Source organism: Canis lupus, chromosome 35, assembly GCF_003254725.2.
Source record: "Canis lupus dingo isolate Sandy chromosome 35, ASM325472v2, whole genome shotgun sequence".
NCBI lineage: Eukaryota > Metazoa > Chordata > Mammalia > Carnivora > Canidae > Canis > Canis lupus.
In genome coordinates this window covers 24,367,451-24,387,365 of record NC_064277.1, presented here as the reverse complement: position 1 = coordinate 24,387,365, position 19,915 = coordinate 24,367,451, and the positions used below count along the sequence as shown (strand labels likewise).

Below are 19,915 nucleotides of genomic sequence, written 5' to 3'. Positions count from 1 at the left end.
TGGGTCAAGCCTCAAGGTTGTAAACTGCTGTGTTACAATTCTTCCACTGTCCATTGTTTAGATCTTAGCCATGTGGCCATCCCTAGTTTGCAAGGGAGCCTAGCAAATGTCATTTAGATTGAATTTTTGTGTTCCCCTCAATTCCTAATGCTCAGTGTGATCGTATCTGGAGGTGAGGACTTTGGAGGTGAACAGTTTGAGACCTCATGAACGGAATTAGTGTCTTTATAAGAGACCCTAGAGAGCTCCCTGGCCCCCTCTGCTATGTGAGGACACAGCCAGACCAAACCTGCCAGCGCCTCAGTCTTGGACTCACCAGCCTCCAGAAACTGTAAGAAATAAATGTTTATTGTTTAAACCCCCCAGTCCGTAGCATCTTTGCTACAGGTGCCCAAGTGCAAAGGCCCTGAGGTGGGACCAGCCTGTGGTTTAAGGATCAGGTAACTCCTGGGGAGATGAACTGATTCTGCCAACAAAAGATACCTCTTCTAACTAATAGAAGAGGGAACACAATTGATGACTTGTTTAAACATTATCATTATCACCTTTACACGAGTATAAGGTAGCACACAAGTGACTACCAAGTCTGGAAAGAATTCTCACAAATTTAGACAGTTAAAGGTAATTTATCCAGTAAAATGTATCCACTGGAAGTTCTATTTCCCTGAGAGACAAAGCATGCAACTTGTATCTTTTGTATACCTGGTGAGAGACTCCTGAGTTGATTTCAGTGGTATGTGTCTACAGTCAAGGGCCAGACCTTGCATTGTAAAGTCAAGAAGTATGACGTCATAGCGAACATACTGTGTTTTTAAGGAGGGAGGGTGAAGAGGACACTGCTTCCCTCCTCAAAGCAACTTTCATGATTTTTCCCTTATGGAGGCCAATGTGGCTGGGACAGAGCACAGAGGAGAACGGGGGTAGGGTCGGCAGGGCACCAATCTTACCCACAACACACCCACCAGTGGTCATTTTTCTGCACCCAAAGGGGGACAGTGACAAGTCATGTTGCACCTCTGCGGCTGTCTTTACTAACCTCCAGTTTCTCCTTATGTCTGCCCCTGTGGCTTTCTCTTTTAATTACTTTTGTAGTTACTTTTTTGTTGTGGTGAAATAGATATAACCTAAGTTGCCATTTTAACAATTTTTTTTCATTTTAACAATTTTTAAGAGTCAATTGAGTGGTATGAGGTGCAGTGGCATTGTTGTGAAAGCATCACCACCATCCATCTCCAGAACTTTTTCATCACCTTAAACTGAAACTCTGTCCCCTTTAAACAAGAACTCCCCATACCCCCTCCTCCCAGAGCCTGGCAACCACCAATCTACCTTCTGTTTCTGAATTGGACTATTTTAGGCTCCCCCAGGTAAGTGGAATCCTATGATATGATATATCACAAGTACTTTCTGTCCGAGTCCCTGCTTTCAACCCTTTTGACTATATACCTACAAGTGAAATTGTTGGATCATATGGAAATTCTACACTTAATTTTTTGAGGAAACATCATACTGTTTTCCACAGTGGTTGCATCATTGTACATTCCTACCAGCAATGCATTAGAGTTCCAATTTGTCCATAATTTGCCAACACCTGTTATTTGTTTTTTCTTTTTTGGTGATAACCACCATAACAGTGTAAATCTTTTCATTAGGTTTTAGACACGCATAATTACATTTGACCTCTGTTTTCTACCCCAAACACAAATTTATGTCAGCACTGCAGGAGCAGTCTGAACCTTGACCTACCTAGCAGAGTGGAAGAGGCTTGAGGGTGGCCCATTGTGGGAATCAAGAGAGAACCTGGCCAAGATGGAAGACCTCTTGGAGGAGGCGGTGGTAGACCAGGGTCTGTGTTCAGGTGAGCAGTCAGAAAGGGGTTCCACAAAAATTTCAGCAACGTATCTGTCAAAGAGGGTGTGAGGATCTCAGTAGTGAGATATGGGACAGGATCAAAGACATTTGGAGACCAGAGGAGCTACTGATACGGTAGGAATCTGTCAGCAGGTGGGTGATAGTGGGCAGGGGATGGTCTGACTCAAACCTAAGGGCTTATTCCTGGAGTCCCTTTCTTTAGCTCTCCAGGACCAGAGCCAAGTTTCTGGAACAGGTACTAGGAAGGAACAGAAGATGGACAAAGCCAGCTATCAGAAACATGGTTCAAGATCAAGATAAACAGGGTGATTTGGTGCTAAGATGTGGGCTCTGAGGGATCCTGAAAACTCACTTGCTGGAGCTTCAGATTGGAATAGGGTAACTAGTAAAACCAAGTCTGCAAGGCCTGGGATCATGGGCTCTGGCTCTGGGAGAGAAAAGATTCCCCAGGCAGCAATGCCAGGCAAGGAGGGAGAGAGGTAACCTGGTGCTCTGGGAACTTGTGAGAATGAATGACCATTGAATTTTAAAGTATTATTCCAAACTGCTCTGATATTAGCAACAGTTGATTTTAAATGTGCTGTGAATTTTCATTAGACATCAACTGAAACAAATGAAGAAAAGAAAGTTCTATGAACTGAAGTGTTTCACTGAACTTTAATTTAAATTTCAGTTGCTGGTTTGAGGTGACGTTGGTCTGGGTGTCCCTCTGTAGCCCTGCTTTGTCAATGCCTGTCTGATTTTAGCTCTAACCTGGGATGATAGCCGTTTTTACTATTTTTTTTTTAATTTTAGTTATTAAGAAAAAAAACAATAGTTCTAACATTTGAGATAAGGCAGTTCATTTCATTCTGTTTGATAACAACAAACTCAAAATCTGTGGAGGAAACTAACGATTGACAAATGTAAATTTTGTCACAGTCTCTGCCAAACCAGGCTGGCATTATGTGCACATGCTTTTAAGAATTTCAGCAAACCTTAGGGGCATTTGGCTGGTTTGGTTGGTGGAGCGTTTGGCTCTTAGTTTTGGGTTGGTGAGTCTGAGCCCCATATTGGACGTAGAAATTACTCAAAAGAATTTCAGCAAGTTTTATAGTGACAGCAATTATACTAGCTTGTTTACCTACTTGTTTAATAACCTCTGCACCAAAATAATAATAATAATAATAATAATAATAATAATAATAACCTCTGCACCTACCATGGGGTTTAAACCCAACAACCCACAGATCATGAATCACATACTCTCTCTGCTGAGCCATACAGTCACCCCACTTACTCACCTTTATTGAGAGCTTATTGTGTGCCAGGCAAACATTATTCTAAACATATATAAACTCATTATGAACACATTATATTAATGAGTATAATATAAACTCATTAGAACACATTATATTTATCAATGCCATGCTGGGAGGCAGGCACTCCTATCATTATCCTCATTTTATAGGAAGGTGAGGAAAGTATAGATTACAACTTTCTGCCAACAAGATCACACTGAATTCTCTGGCAGCAGCACACCTGGGATCCCATTCCTTTTTATAAGTGGCCTCAGATTCTACCAAGCTTTTGGTGGTTTACTTTCTGAAAGCTGGGTTCATCTCACCTCTCAGCGCTGCTGGTTCCGGCACATCTCTCACACAGGTCCCTAACCTCGTCCTACCCCGACAAAGTGACTACAAGGCACAGAACCTACTAAGGATAGTCCAGTACTAGCGAGGTCAAACACACACTCCTTCAATCCACTATCTACAGTCCTGTAGCAATTCCCAAGCCAAACCTGGGGCTCTGGACCGATTTTTTTCAAGATGAAGAAAGGGAAACTGATTTCCAGAGAAAGATGTGTCTGTTTTACAACAGTGGATCACTTTTCAGAATCTCCTTCTCTAGTAGGAATTCAAGGAGACTTTTCACCACTTGAACAGATGGTCTGCATGATTTCAGGTCTCCAGAAAAATTTCCCTGTGATTCAAAAGCCAGTCTTCAAGTCTCCAGGTCTCCAGGTCTCCAAATTGGCCAATTTTGGCCAAATTGGCCAAATTTCACCAGCCAAGCCACTGTGCCAGAATTATGTACCTGCTCACACAGAAAAAGATCCCTTGCTCTTTTCAGGGGCAGTTTGTAGTTGGGCGACCAGATCCTGGAGGACTCTAGCAGGCTGAAACCAACCGTGGGACCCCACATCTGAGCAGAGGCCCCGGGAGCCACAGGTCATTCCAGGCCGGTGTGACACAGCCTGCTTGCCTGACTCACTAGTTAGAATCTATGCTCGGGAAATAAATCCAAAACCTGGTTACCCTGACTGCGGGGAGAGAGGACATGCAATTTTTCTTTGCTGTCTCCCCTACCTCCACTTCTCTCCAGAGTGACTGCCCTTCACTATATTTTTAAAAAGACGAAAACAACAAAACTCCCCCAAACTTTTTTTTTAAATGTATATGGAGAAAACCAGGAATGAAATAGAATAGGAAGGACTGTAAATAGAAACTATTGGGTGGCAGAATCAGGGAGTGATCGGATGGACAGCATTTTGATGTAGAAGGTGGCAGCCAGACGATATGTCATATTCACCTTCATGGTCTTCACCACCTGCAGAAAATTAATTTCATGGATCATGTTGACAGGTAAAGAAATGAGGTAAGCCTGCAGAGACCTCGTGGCGCAATGGTAGCGCGTCTGACTCCAGATCAGAAGGTTGCGTGTTCAAATCACGTCGGGGTCAGTAGTTTTAGTGTTGGTGGAAGGTTCTGGTCTGGGAAGTGAAATGGAGGAGGAAGAGGAAGGTGCCTGTCACACTTTCTCCCGCTTTGGCCTCCCTCATGAAAATGCCTTTAAAAAGTAAGTAATAGGCAGGCATACACAGGAATGTGTGATGTCAGTATTCTGTTTTTGGCTTTTTTGGGGGGCCCATTTTTACTCTTTTATTGCAACTGTTCTGAATTCCACTTTTCTCCAACTTGGCCATTATTATTCCAAACACTCCTGGCTTCCTTTCCACGCTCACTCAGTGCTGGCAGACCCATCTCTTCATCCAGATGTCTCTCTTTAACCTTTGGGACCTTAGCGGATCCTCTCAGGCAACTAGTCTGCTTCTCCTAGTTGACCTTGTCTCCCCTGCTCCACATCTGGCTCAGCTTTTCCATTCTAGAGAGTTCACATAGCAAGCCCACCCTAGGCTCTCTGGGATTCTCCACCACATCAAATCAAAGAAGAGTTCCATTCCTTTCCAAACACAGAAAACCTGAGCACAGTTTTATTTGCCAAATTGAGACTACAGGGAATGAGCCACGACATCAGAGAAAGTTAGCTTACCAGGCTAGAAGTTCTGTGAACCCTCTAAAACTCTATGTCAAGAATATGTGCAGGAATATGTGTCTTACTCTCACCTGGGGCTCTAGACTTTCGTCCTCCATCAACAGATTATGAACGATCCCATTACAGCATAGAAGAAAGGGAAAGCACATTTACTTCATCTATTCTATCATTTTGTAAAACATAGAATAAGTTTAAGACATGACCTTTGGGATGTCAGCAGACATTGTGCTATAGATATAAGGTACACATTCACATAGCACACAGTAACAGATGTTACTGTTATTGAATGCCTGTTATTGAATACTGTTATTGAATATTGTTATTGTTATTGAATGCCTTTGTGCACTGTAGAAGCGTAGCCACAGTAAGCTTTTTTCATTTCTTCTTAATCCTTCTCCTAGGAATTAAGTCAGGCTCAGTGCTATTGCATTAAAAAGATAAATTGCATTCCTGAAGGGAAAAAAGAGAACTCATTTTTTATTTCTACAGATTGAAAGGAAAAGGGGAAAAAAAGAAAAAAAGGACAAACCAGAGGGGAATCAAATATGACCTATGGGAGTGCTACTTTCCATAGCAGAGTGGTGTAGCAGGAGCGTGCTGGGCTCATAACCCATCCTCTGCTGTGTTTAGTCCCTTTCCCCCCAAAGCAAGCTGCATTTTAGCAGAGGGAGCAAGAAAGAAAAGATTAATTTGTCTTACAAATCTTGTGAAAGGCTTGATTCTTTAAATTATGTAAAAAGTTTAGAAATAAAAACCTAACAAAATTTGCAAACCTGCCATCTATATCTCTTTGATGGTGTCTGATAAGCTCTTTGGTCCATTTTTTTAAACATATTAAAAGGTGCTCCAAATCATAGGTCAGGAAAGAAATGAAAATTTAAACAATGAGCTACCACTACGTACCTCTTAGAATGTCCAAAATCCAGAACACTGATATCAAATGCTGGCAAGGACGTGGAGTCACAGGAACTCTCATCATTGCTGGTGGGAATGCGAAATGTTACAGCCACCATGGAAGGCAAAATTAAACATAGTCTTACCATATAACACAGCAGTTACACTATTTGTTATTTGCCCAAAGGAGTTGAAATATATGTCCACACAAAAACCTGAGCACTGATGTTTATAGCAGCGTATTCGTAATTGCCAAAACTTGGAAGCCACCAGGATGCCCTTCAGATGGTGAGTGGATTAATAAATTGTGGTCCATCCAGATAATGAAAAATTATTCAGCATTAAAAAAAAAAGAGCTACTAAGCCATTAGAGGACTTGGAGAAAACTTAAATGCATATTGCTAAGTAGAAGAAGTCAAGCTGAAAGTCTACATGATTCCAAATACGTGACATTCTGAAAAACCAAAACTATGGAGGCAGTATATGACCAGTGATTGCCAGAGACTGGAGGGAGGAGGGAGGATGAACACACAGAGCATAGAGAGCACAGAGGATGGGGGGTGGGAAGGTTAGTGAAAATACACTGTGTGAAATTATAAGGATGAATACATGTCATTATACTTTTGTCCAAACCCACAGAACTGCAACACCACGGGTGAACTGGAAGGTACACTCTAAACTGGGTGATGTGATTACGATGTGTCAAAGTAGGTTCATCAGTTTTAACAAATGTACCACTCTGGTGGAGGATGTTGATAATGGGGGAAGCTGTGCATGTGGTACCTTCCTCTCAATTTTGCTGTGAAACCTAAAACTGCTCTGAAAAATTAAATCTTGAAAAAATGACAGAAGAAAAGATTTAGTACTTAGAAATACTCTTTGTGAAACTCCCAATCTTTACTTTCAAGGGATGATGCATTTAAAAGGTTTTCCTTCTATTAAGTTTTTATCATCTAATGTGAAGACTAGTCAATTTTGAAAACAATTCAATGATGTGATTTAAAGAAAATTTACATGTGTAAGAAAAGAGTAGTGAACTATATAGCTGGCCTCTGTATTATTAATATTTTTGGTCATTTTGTGTAAAATGATTTTACAAAAGAAATTTAAACATAAAAAAATTATATATATATAATCACAGTGGTCTAAGAAAGATGGAAATTGTGGACCTCAAAGAGGGTAACCAAAATAATGAGCCAGCCAGGAGTCAAACCTAGAATCTTCTGAATCGTAGTCAGATGTATTATCCATTGCGCCTCTGGCCCACACAGATATTATAATTTACACTTATAGGAAAAGGAAGTGGTGAAATTGCTATGTTGCTCTAAATATGAATGTGTGAAGTCTTTTCTTTCAACTTCCTTTGTCCCTCTTACCAGGATCTCCAACACCAAAACAAAAGAGTTCTATTGGTTCCTTAGCTTTAGTTCACTCATACAGTATGATTCCTTCGTGGTCAATAAGAACTCCATTTTGATGAAACTTCAAAAAATCTGAGGAATGGTTAATGTTTTTAAAGTACGCTTAATTGAAGATGAATTACACTAAAGAGAGAAAATGCAAATATGTAAAACCCTACCCACCCCATAGTCAGCAAGATTTGAACCTGCACAGGAGGACCCCAGTGGATTTCTAGCCCATCGCCTTAACCACTCAGTCACAACTACAGCTGCTGAAGTGTTTTCTATCTCCTTAATGTTACCATATATTATGTATTCTAGGCTACTTCAGGATTAATAATACAAGAGAGCAAAACAAAGGATCCCCATGAATGAAACTGGAGAGGAATCAACCAACTTCTCTTCTTGCAGATGATAAACTCAGAATGCTCTTTGGGTCTTTTCTAGATAGCAAATCAGCTATATATTGCAATAATTCTCTTTAATTCCCTTTAAATAATCTTTTAAAAACCCTCATATTCTTGCTGAAGTAGGAAATTTATCCTCAATAAATAATCTGACAAAGATGTCCTCATGGATACCCTATGTCTTCAGGCACAGAATCCAGTGCCTGGAACAAGGGCTCAATGCAGTCAGCTGCTATTGTAAGCATCATTTTTAAATTCGAGAAAGTAGACTCATCAAAATATTCCAGAGGGAATCCTATCTCCTGTTTCTTGGTAAAGCTCAAAATATTTTAAATCAGCTGATAGAATATTTTTAAATGAAACAGGGAAGTAGAAAATATTTCTGAAAGTCAAAGCCACTTTATTGCATGGAGCCTTCTCTCACAAGGGCAAGAACAGCTGTATCTGATACTCTGGGAACAATAGTTTAAAGGTGACTTCAAAGCAAGAAGAGATCCCCAGGATCTCCACATTTCTGAAACTATACCACCATTGTCACAATCTTATCTGTATGTTTATGAGTGCGTGTGTGTTAGTGTGTGAGTAGATGATTCTATATTTCATTGATCGCTCTATAGAATTGAAGAGGGATAAGACTTGACTGATAAACTACTGCTCATGTACTGAAGGATTGAAAATTATCTGCAGCCCAGAACTCTCCTCTGGGCTTCATGATATAGAGCTGTCCTAGTAATTTCTTTTTGCATGTTCATGGACATCTCAAAAGTAAGACATCCCAAATGAATGCTCTACCCTTTCCCTGCAAATCTGAATCTCCTTCAACAACCCAAATTTCATCAGGAGCCAAAAACAAAGACTTATAAGTCCCCTTAACTTTCTTCCTTTCTCTGACTCTCAACCCATCAATCAGGCTTTCAATTCAACCTCCCCATTAGTTCTCAAATCTGGCTCTTCCTCCCAAGCCATGGGCCCATTTTCTTCCATCAGCTTCTTACAGTTTGTCTCAGGGGTTATTACCACAACTTGTTAGAAGTAATTTGGATCCCAGGCTCTTGTTTTTGAACTGATTCGTTCATTTCTTCATTCTTTCAAAAATATTATTTGAGCCCAATCATGTGCCAAGCACTTTGCTAAGTGCTACTCATTCAATGGAGAGCAAGAAAAATAAAGCCACTCCTTTGAGGGATTTCCAGAATAAACAATTATAGAAGTGGACATTTACAGTTAAGTATGACAAGTGAGAGGTCCAGTGTGCCAAGTAGCCTGTAGGAATAGTGCTAGGTCCCAGACATGAGCATCTTGGATGGTTGCCTGGAGAGTCATTCATTTGACTCCAAGTTTCATGAAGAAAGTGTACAGTTCTACCTTTATTACCTTGGAATGGATAAATGGGTACTTGATGACTAGATGTAGAATGAATCATATAGCTAAGCTCAGATGTGAAGGATGAGTAGGAGTTTGCCAGGTTGGAAAGGGGTGTGGTGGTCTAGACCTAAACCTCACAGGATATGAGAGAAACTGAAGAAAGTTCTGTCTTGCTGGAACATTGTTTTTTGGAGAGGTCCAGGGAGGGGCAGCAATGAGAGGGAATAGCAGAGATGTATTTTAGAGGAGATTTTGTAGGTAGGGCTATGTCGGCACCAACTGATGTGTTCATCTGAGAATGCAGATCTGGCTGCGTCCTTTCCCTCCTTTTTAAAGTCTTCGAAGATATTTTGTGGCCTAGAAGGAAGATCACAAATGGCATAGGAGGCCCCCATCATGGGCTTCTATGTGATCTTCTCGGCTTCCTTTCTGGGCCCTCAGACAAGGGAGCCTGGGATTCCTGAAACAAGGAAGGACCTGCTCTTTTTATATGGTGCAGGCTTTTTCATGCTGACCCTCTGCCTTATTTCCTTGGAGCTCTGTGCCCCTTCTTTAGGGCTTCTGTTTAAATAAAAAAGTTGAAAGAGTAAGGGATTATCTGTATACCCATCGACTAGATTCAACAACTGTTAATATTTTGCCATATTAGTCTTATTTGCCTTCTTCTTCTGGAACATATAAAATTCCTTTGTAGACATCATGATGCATCGTACCTACACACATATACATGTATCACGTTTCGTAAAACCATGCCACCATTATCATAACTAAAGAACCCAGTGATTCTTTATAAAAACATCTAAGATCCCAGCCTTATTTAAATTTCTCTAAGTAGGGCAGCCCTGGTGGCGCAGCGGTTTAGCGCCACCTGTAGCACAGGGTGTGATCCTGGAGACCAGGGATCGACTCCTAAGAGTGGAGCTTGCCTCTTTTCTCTCTCGGTGTGTGTGTCTCTCATGAATAAATAGAATCTTTAAAAAAAAAAAAAAAATTTCTCCAAGCATATTTTTTGGAGCTGGTGTTTCTAACCAGGATCCAATCAAAGTTCATTCATTCACTGCATTTGGTTTGTAATGTATCCTTAGTCCCTTACAGTTTAGAACAGCATCCCAGCTTCTCCTTGCTGTTCCTGTTTGGACATCGACTTTTTAAAAAATCCAAGCCAATTTGTCTTGTAGAATGTCCCACATTCTGGATCTGTCTCACTGTTTCCTCAAGGCAACTTTAAATATCTTCCTTGACCCTCTTTAAAACGAGAAGTTGAGTCGAAGTTACTGATTAGATCCATTCTGATTAGATTAGATTCAGGTTAAAAATTGGGGCTTGGCACTACCGGGTACTTGACACAGTACTTCACATCGGGAGGCATTTGTCAGGAAATCCACAGATGGTGAAGGTAGAGTGGTCCCCTCAGGGCTTTCTTTTTCCCTTTGCAATTAGCAACTAATCTTGGGGAGGTCCTTTAACACCGTGCACACACTGTCTCCCAGATACCCTGTCCTGAGGGTTTGAAAATAAGGGGTGCTCTGTGCTGAGTGTGTGATTCCTCTGAGGATTGCGGACGGCGAGTCTTCCAATTCCACCACTTCCCTACATTTGTTAGAGGGTACAGTGAAGCTTGACCTTTCTCCTGCCTTTCCCCGTCCCCAATCCTTCCTGGGGCCATCCCCCCACCCCCAGCAGGTGGGTTGGTGCTCTGTTGGGGGTGTTTGCACCCAGGGACTGGAGAGCCTGGAAGGGTCTGGCAACCTGCAGGGGCTTAGCCGCGGGCATCAGGGCTCCCCTGGCAGGCCGACTGAAACTCAGGGTGCTGGACCGCGCCCCAAAGATCCTGACCTGTAGGCCGAGGGTAGGGCTGAGCGGAAAGGGGGATTAGCTGGGGACTTCCCCAGCTACCGCTGGTCTGCGGCCCGGGAGGAGGGACTGTGCTAATGGCGTGGGACAGACACTGGGGAACAAAGGGACACGAAGGAAGGGGTGTGGAAGAGACATACCCCAGGGCGTAAGGCTATTGGGGTGACGTGAATAGGAGGAGAAGATGCTGCTTACCGACTTTCACCGAGAAAACAGAAGCAGTAAAAAATTGGACCACCAGGAACCGATCCTGGTGTCTTAAGCGGACAATAAATAAAGGAGCCACACAACAACCACGAAGGGATTCGAACCCTCAATCTTCTGATCCGAAGTCAGACGCCTTATCCATTAGGCCACGTGGTCCTCCTGAGATGCAGGGGCATGTATGTTCAAAATTTGTTACAAGAAAATTATCATGAGGTTGTAACTGCAACCTAGTGAAATTATTATTGTCAACCAAAGCATTTTCAAAAGTCTTACAGTCTAGACTCTTAGCCACAGAGAATGCATTGAAGGTTCCAGGAGGTCGGTGGTGGGGTGGTGGAGGAGGCAGGTGATGGGCAGTAAGGAGGACACCTGTTGTGATGAGCACTGAGTGTTGTATGGAAGGTGAAGGATCACTGAAGTCTACAACTGAAACTAATATTACACTACATGGTAACTGGAATTTAAGTACGATCTTGAAGAAAAATAGAAAATCCTCAAGTCTGGTTGGAGAGACAAGTTGAATCTAATGGTGAAAACCACAGTAAAGTTACAACCAAGGTAACCACCAAGGAGAGGGATATGGCGCAGTTTGGACAGGGATCTGGAAGAGAAGGCAACAGTGAGGAGGGGGTGCTTGAGCCCAGGGCTGGGGTGGGGCATGGGAGGGAGGCAAAGACGACACCGGATTGCTACCTGTACCCAGAAACGCCTTGGCAGGTAGAGGTTGTTGGTAAACACAAGAATTCACTTCTGTGCACTCCAGAAATCCTGCGGAATACAACTCTGAGATAGAAATTCACATAGGACAAAAACCATGGGAGAGAGATCACAGCAGCAATGTTTTGTGATCTGGAAAGCCAGTGGAGGTGTGATAGTTGACTTGTCAGACTCCAAAAAGCTGAATCCTAAGCAAGTCATATGGGAAAGCCAAAGCAGTCAGATTTATCCATAAGCCCTCCAATCCTCATACCCCAGGGCCAGGCTCAGGGACTGTCAGGGGGGGCTTCATCTGGATACTGCCTGTGAGCCGGGGAATTGTGTGTCCCACCGCCCCGCCCCCAGTACCCTAGAATGTGGAGCTGGATCTGGAGCTAGGGCTTCCAAAGACATAGACAAAGTGAGGCGAGGTCATATGGGTGGGTCTGGTCCATCACAACTGGTGTCCTAATAATAAGACATTGGGACACAGACACACAGGAGGAAGATACCCCACGTGAAGACACTGGGAGAAGAGAGCCCTCTGCAAACCTGCTGACAGGGTTGACCTCCCTCCAGAACTGTGAGAAAGGAAATCTGTGGCCTAAACCAACCACCCAGGCTGGGGCACCGTGTTGTGGTGGTCCTAGCAGACTAATCCATTGTCCACCCTTCATCCTGGAGGAAGACTGAAAGTTTATTTTCTTGAGAGAGAGAAATATGTGATCTCCAGCCTGGAGCAATTGATTCTCAAACTTTCCTCTGTATCACAATCACCTGGAGAACTTGCTAAAACACAGACTGCTCTGTTTTTGATTCAGTGGTTCTGGGGTGTGGACAAGGATGTGCATTTCTAGCTAGTTCCCAGCTGATACTCACTATCTGATTCCAGGGGACACTTTTGAGACTCACTAGACTGGAGGAGGATAACACACAGGGCTAGCAGAAAATAGCAAGAGCTCAATAAATATTACCCACTTGCTCTGAGTTGTTGCAGTGTACTTTTATACACACCAGAAGGCCCACACATTCTGATTGAAAGGAGCAGTGAGAATTCTGGGAAGACAGGTCATTTCTTTTCTTTTTTATTTTTTTAAAAATTTAAATTCAGTTAATCAACTTATAGGGTTTTATAGTTTCAGAGGGACAGTTTAGTGATTCATCAGTTGCAAAGAGATATCATTTAAACCAGGCTTTTGAGATTAAGCTTTTCAGCAAGTTGAGGATGGGATTGTCGGGCGCTGGGAAAGGAGGGAGATGGGGCGAGGGCAGGCACTGCAGGGTGATGCACGGCTGGGCCTCTTTCAGAAGAGGGAGAAGTCTCATAAGTTGTAGGAAAAGTCGTCGTTCAAAATTTATAACCATTATTACTTCTGTTTCACTGTGGGTCTAAACCCAGTAGGTAGAGGAGTTTTCTCCAAACAACTTCCACAACTAGAAAAACTGAGCATGAGAAAGCACAGAGTTTTCCCCATAGGGAGCATTTGGGTTTTTGCATTAATATTTAATTTGATCAGCTCCTTTCTTTGCTAAACAAAGCATTAGTGAAGCTATGGCTAGTGGGGAGAAAAATGATCAAATCCACTTAGTAAAAAGAAATAAGCCCTTAGAACCTGAAAAGATTAATTGGGATTTAAATTCTAATTTAGAAGATAAGCAAATCTTTCTCGTGGCCTGCTGGCACAAAGGTAGCGTATCTGACTCCAGATCAGAAGGTTGTGCGCTCAAATCATGTCGAGGTCAGTTGAGGGTATCTTTTTAGGGTGAAGACGAAGTGGAAAACAACACCCCTTCCCTCTGAGGTATATATAGTAGTTGGTTTGGAGAGGTTTCCAAGCAGTTGTGATTGTGAAAAAACAAGATTTACTGAGTGAATCTTAAAGATCTTATTGACTTTATGGAATGATTCATGAATTGGGCAATATCCCATCTAGTAGATAGAAAGGAGCTCCAGGGAGTTGTAGGAAATGAGACTTTTATAGGCAGAAGGGACTGGGAAGAAGGAAGTTATACTAGCAAAACGCGGAGAGGTTCAGGCAAAGTCACTTGCCTTTAGGGGGTGACAGGCACCCTCTTTAAAAAGATGTTATTTAAATTCAATTAATTAGCATACAATGTCTTATTGGCTTCAGAGGTAGAGTTGAATGATTCCTCAGTCTAACACCCAGTGCTCATCCCATCACCCAGTTACCGGGTTCCCTACCCAGCTGACAGGCATCTATCTGGCAGATTACCTAATGGTGCTGAGTAGCCGATTACTGATTGAATGACTGGTTGAAGATTCCATTTCTGGGCGATGCTGAAACTAACTGTTAAGTCTCAGTCTCCCTCCTGTGATTGGGCTTAGTACACCTAACTCCATTTGGGGCTTGTGGTCCTGGTTTTAGCTTGACAGAAAGGACGGAACATCTGCTCTTAGCAGAGTGTGGGATGCATTGTGAGTCCTCTTTTGCCCTTAGCTCGCCATCGGAATTCTAAATGGGGGAAGAATCCCCTACATGGACAGTACATTCTTTGTGACCTTCTTTAAAGATTTAATGTCAACACTCTCTTCTTGGGCATCAGGGGATGCACAGTCTTCTGGTTTCCCCCATTCTTCTCTGGTTGCATTCCTCACTGTTCCTTTGTTTGTATCCGCCTGTAACAATGCATGTGTTCTTCTCAGCTTCATCCTTCTCCCCCTTCCCCCACTGAGCCAGGAATCTAGAGCCCTCCTAGACGTGTCCTCTTCTTCACTTCCTGGTCTGAGCAGCGAATTCTGCTTTTTATTTCCTAAAATGTCATAGCCCATCTATCCTCCTCTCTTCAGGACCACAAGGACCTCTTTCCTTCCATCAGTATCTCTTGCCCTGGATGTTGACATGAACCTCCTAACTCCTCTTCCCAGATCTCCTGTTAGAGGTTCAGTGAAACTGGAGTCCTTGTTACACATATTTTGAAACCCACATCTTGTCCTGATATCCTCCTGCTTAAAACAGCCAACTGTGTGTCACACAGGCCTTCTTTCAGCTCCTGGAATACATGTTACTCCTTCCCAGGATGGGGCCTTGGTCCCTGATCTTTCCTCCGAAAGGAATGTTCCCCTTGGTTTGCTGCATGATTCTGCTGCAGGTGAGCTGGGGAGACCCCAGGCCCTGGGGCCTTGCTCCAGCCAGATCCAAGGGCTTTGCCAAAGGTTCTTGGTCTTGTCATGAGGATGAATTCGAGGACAGGCAGGTAGCACGGTGATGAGTAACACAAGGGGGAACGTTTTTTAAAGCAAAAACTCACTGTGGAGATGTGAGAGCATGAGAGGCAGGGGGAGAGAGGGGAGGAGAGAAAAAGATGGAAGAGCTTGAGAGAGACACAGAGAGAGCTCACACAAGCTAGAGATTACCCTGGAGCTGCATGCCCTGGGGTGTTGTGTTTCTATCTTTTATGGATAGTTGTGAACTAGGGGACGGAAGGTTTATTACTTGAGGCTGGAAGCAGGGTTTCCTGCTTTTTCTTCCTAACCTGCTCAGGGGTTTCCTGTGGTGGCTCCGCCACCCGGCTCCTCTCATGGTGGAGTGCAGCCAGGACAGGCCTGGACCTTCCCCACAGCTGGCCACCGCCTCTTCCTTGCTGGCATCCAGGCATCCCGTTAGAGCCTCACCAACTGCCTGCTCTAAAAGTCCCACCAACATGAACACCAACTATGCATGTTACCCTGAAGAAATAAGGTGAACTTTCTAATTTTTCAGTAGTTCACTTAAAAGTTGCATGAAGTAAAAATCAGTAGCTAATACTTAACTGGTGGTTTTATAGAATTTTTCAAGTGTTTTTAATAGACATCATTTTTATTTACCTTTAAAGTCCCTGGAAGAATGTAGGGCAACCACTCTAGGATCCATTTATCTATGAATAAACGAGAATTAACGCATAACTTGATCAAATTGATTTATTTGTCTCATACTGTCCTGTTCTGTTTTCTTCTGTTGCTAGGATTTGGAGAAACCCATTTTATAGCTCCAAATCTTCCTTTAAGATCAACATTGATAGCCTTTTGATTTGCTACAGTAGCTTCCTGCCATCCCTCCCCTTCAAAGCATCCTAATCACAGCTGCCAAGTAAATACCATAACTCTATTCTGAATAAGAGGTGTAAAGATAGAGACTAGAGCAAGATAGATACATGTGAAAAACCTCCTGGCTTTCTTTATATAATCCAGACTATCAGAGTCTATCACCTCCCTGAAACCCAAACTTAAGACTCACCTCAGTAAAGATAATTTTCATCAATTGTTAATTTTTTTTTCTCTGTATTGTTTTTATTTTTTCCAAACTACTGAAAAGTCCTCAAAAACAGAGGCCACACTCGTATTTGTTTCCAGGCCCCCTTTTGCTTTTGGTTCCAAAGCACACATGACCCTCAGCAGCTGGTGGTCATCCTCCCCAGCGGCAAGGGATGAATGTAAGGAGTAGGATTCAGGGGGATTCCTATTTTCAGCATATTCTTCACTATTCTCACTTCTGATGATGATACCATCCTTGTACAAACTTGAATCTTCACAGAGGAATGACAATAGGTCTTTTTTTCTAAAAGGAGATAACTTGTTTCAAACTTGAATTGAGTGCTGTGACCTAGTAATTAATCAAATTGGCTTGCATAGTAAAACGAGAGATTTTTCAGAATTTGTTTTTATTAATGATTAAAGGGGGATTTTATTAATGATTTTTTTATATGTTGGGTATTTATGTTTGCTTTTCACCTTCAAAAGTCTCCAAGGGCCTACATAACCATTTCACCTTTCTTCTAGGCCATTGGTTTTTGTGTTTAGGTGAAGCTTTTTTTTTTTTTCATTGGATTTAAGGAAATCCTATGGGGAAAAAAGTCGATTTTACTAAGGCAATGAAACTTTAGTTACGAGGAGAAATAGATACCATAGTCTGTTGGTCATTGGTGGTTTGATGGTAGAATTCCTGCCTGCCACGTGGCGGGCCGGGTTTGGTTCCCCGCCAATACATCCTAGGCATCTTGCCCACGTTGGGGTTAAAGTATTTTCACTGAAAAACTACAAACTAAAATTACTTTGAAGTAGCTGTGTTCCTCCTACCGGAGTATGGCTGGGAAAGATCAAAGCTAGCCCTCCTGTCGGGATCCCTGGGTGGCTCAGCGGTTTGGTTCCTGCCTTCAGCTCAGGGTGTGATCCTAGAGTTGCAGGATCAAGTCTCGTGTCGAGCTTCCTGCGTTACACGGAGCCTGCTTGTGTCTCTGCCTCTTTCTCACTCTGTGTCTCATGAATACATAAAAAAACTTATATAATAATAAAGAAGCTAACTCTGCTTTTGCATGCCATTTCACCTTCATAAATTATGCCAGTTGGCATGCATTTGGTTTTCCAATGCCCTGAAACGTCATCCTGTCCGAGCTGGAGGGCACTCCGACTTCAAGGGAGGGGTCTTTCAGAGCCCCTAGTAGTCGAGGGCGGAGTGTAGCCACGGACGGAAATCAAGGTATTTTTATTCTGTCTTGGCAGCGGTGATTAAAAAGTAATGAGAAAATTCAGATACAGGAAGGTGCTAAAGTGTATTATCTTGACATTTAAAGGCGAAAAGCGAGCCCCCATGGCAGGAGCAGAGTGGCGCAGCGGAAGCGTGCTGGGCCCATAACCCAGAGGTCGATGGATCGAAACCATCCTCTGCTATGTGTTAGGGCTTTTTTTGTTTGTTTCAAACTCAAGAGTTTAGAAAAAGGGAGTGAATGAAGTTGATGACCAGATGTGTGAGTCCCCAAAGTAGTTTGTTACAAGTACGGCCGCCTGTCTGTAACAGAGGCACGCCTGGCCATTGCATCTGGTTGGTCTGTTTTCATTCGGTCCCCGGTTTAGGGACCATCCAATACGACCCTCGAAGGTCAGGGAAGTGTCACAATTTGTAGTAACTTCTGTCACCACATCTCTATATACAAAATTTTGTTCCTTCAAGTATGAGAACAGGTGCGCTGGAGCGGTTGTCATAGAAACCAACCGAAAGGTCAGTTTATGCAGGGAAAAGATATTATTCCTCATGGGAATATATCCAGACAGCTACAGAGCTGTCATGTAGTCGTGGCCGAGTGGTTAAGGCGATGGACTTGAAATCCATTGGGGTCTCCCCGCGCAGGTTCGAATCCTGCCGACTACGGAGTAGTGTTTTTCTTTCTAGGTGGACCAGCTTTGCTTTGGAAACTAAAACGCAAAATAGCACGAGATGCATCGTTTTCCTGGGTCTTCTTATATTTCTCCATGGGATTGTAAATAGGTAGTCCTGTCCTGTAAGTGTAATACTGGGTGGAAAAAACTTTTGAAAATGATTTTGGGAAAATACTAGGGATTTCTGAGACCTCCAGAAAGATGCTGAAAAAAATGCCTGGGCTTTCATTCTTTCTTTAATTGCTATTTCCTTAGTGGACGTCCAGCTGGAGCCTGACTTCCGAAACCTCGCTTGCTTCAGCTTGTCGTTCTTGCAGGAATTAAGGCACACCCAGGGCATCCCTTTCCTATTCACGAGCACATTTAGTGTTTTGTAAACAACATCTCAAGCAGAAATTTCCAATCTTTCCTCCTTCTGTTATCATTACACTTAGGAAGAAGGATAGTATAGAGAATTTTCAAAACTATTTTCAGACTTTGGCTAAATCTTATTAAAAAAGAAGAAAAACAAAACTGTTTTGCTCCATAAAACTAACACATACACAATAACTGTATATGCAACACAAATAAGAATAACTGTAACAAAAATTTACCTTTCTTTACACTTGCAGTCAATCCATAACAATGCAGATAAGCAAAAAGAAAGATGTAAAAATACTTAGAAATGTAAAATTCTTAATCCTTGAAAGTACTAGTAAATTCCCATGTTATATTTAACTTTTTTTTACTTCTTGCGTTTTCTATATTCGTACACGTCCTAAGAGATTTTTAAGTGTTGACACCCATCGGTAGACAAGCTTTCATTGTCCAGGCTAAGAATATAGTAAATGCAGTTTTGATTTTTCTAGGGACACTGGTACTCAAGCCCTCCGTGGACCCTGGGGAAAAATCCAAGCAAAGATGAGCTCTGTTGGGCTGTTCCTTCAGCGGAGCAAGTTTGTTGCCTCCTGGGATTCCGAGAACGAGAACCTTCAACCTGTGCAGAGCATGCGACTCACTGCAAAGAACTTCCAAAAGCTTGTCTGAGACCTCACTCACCTGTGGCCCCATGGTGTAATGGTTAGCACTCTGGACTTTGAATCCAGCGATCCGAGTTCAAATCTCGGTGGGACCTGTCTGTCTTTTGGTATCTTCCCTCTTCTCTTAAAGCACCCCGCACCCACACTTGGCTAGACTCCTGAGCACCTGCGAGCCTCAACACCGCATCCCACCATCCGGCAGAACAGCGTCGCCTGCGCTTTCCTCTAGAATTCTACGTACGTCCTCCTCGGCCCCTCCTCCTTCGTGAGTAAATCAGGTTTTCATCCGAACCGCCCTAAGTACTCCTGTTTCACACCCCAGACCTCAGTTCTGGGTTCCGGGTGCATCAGTTTCTAACACGAACTTGGCCTTGAGAAGTTGGCAATGCGTGTGGGTTCCAGTTGTGTTCATTTTGGAGCATTTGTTGTCTGGGATGCAGTGGATTTTCTATTAATATTTAGGAAATGAAAATTGCAGTTTACACAAGATTGAGCACAAAGACAAACTCTGCATTGCATATTCATAAGTATTCCAACAAAGGTGTTTATGAGGTGGCCCCATGGTGTAATGGTTAGCACTCTGGACTTTGAATCCAGCGATCCGAGTTCAAATCTCGGTGGGACCTGCTTTAGTTTTAGTGACCACTCTCCATATTTCAAATTGCTGGAGGGTTCTGGCTGTGAGCATGAACTTTCCACTCTCGCTTTCCTCATCCGAAGAGCATCAGGTAATTC

General features: G+C 42.8%; 6 non-coding genes across 6 annotated transcripts; 5 read left to right on the top strand and 1 right to left on the bottom strand.

The window, feature by feature from the left end:
• Positions 1–4,522: 4,522 nt before the first annotated feature.
• Positions 4,523–4,594, top strand: TRNAW-CCA (transfer RNA tryptophan (anticodon CCA)). The gene has a single exon. It is a non-coding gene; the product is annotated as a tRNA-Trp (tRNA).
• Positions 4,595–11,397: 6,803 nt separating this feature from the next.
• Positions 11,398–11,470, bottom strand: TRNAR-UCG (transfer RNA arginine (anticodon UCG)). The gene has a single exon. It is a non-coding gene; the product is annotated as a tRNA-Arg (tRNA).
• A 6,133-nt stretch (positions 11,471–17,603) lies between these two features.
• On the top strand, positions 17,604–17,675 carry TRNAM-CAU (transfer RNA methionine (anticodon CAU)). The gene has a single exon. It is a non-coding gene; the product is annotated as a tRNA-Met (tRNA).
• A 396-nt stretch (positions 17,676–18,071) lies between these two features.
• Positions 18,072–18,153, top strand: TRNAS-UGA (transfer RNA serine (anticodon UGA)). Its single transcript has one exon. It is a non-coding gene; the product is annotated as a tRNA-Ser (tRNA).
• Positions 18,154–19,203: 1,050 nt separating this feature from the next.
• On the top strand, positions 19,204–19,275 carry TRNAQ-UUG (transfer RNA glutamine (anticodon UUG)). Its single transcript has one exon. It is a non-coding gene; the product is annotated as a tRNA-Gln (tRNA).
• Positions 19,276–19,734: 459 nt separating this feature from the next.
• On the top strand, positions 19,735–19,806 carry TRNAQ-UUG (transfer RNA glutamine (anticodon UUG)). The gene has a single exon. It is a non-coding gene; the product is annotated as a tRNA-Gln (tRNA).
• Positions 19,807–19,915: the final 109 nt, after the last annotated feature.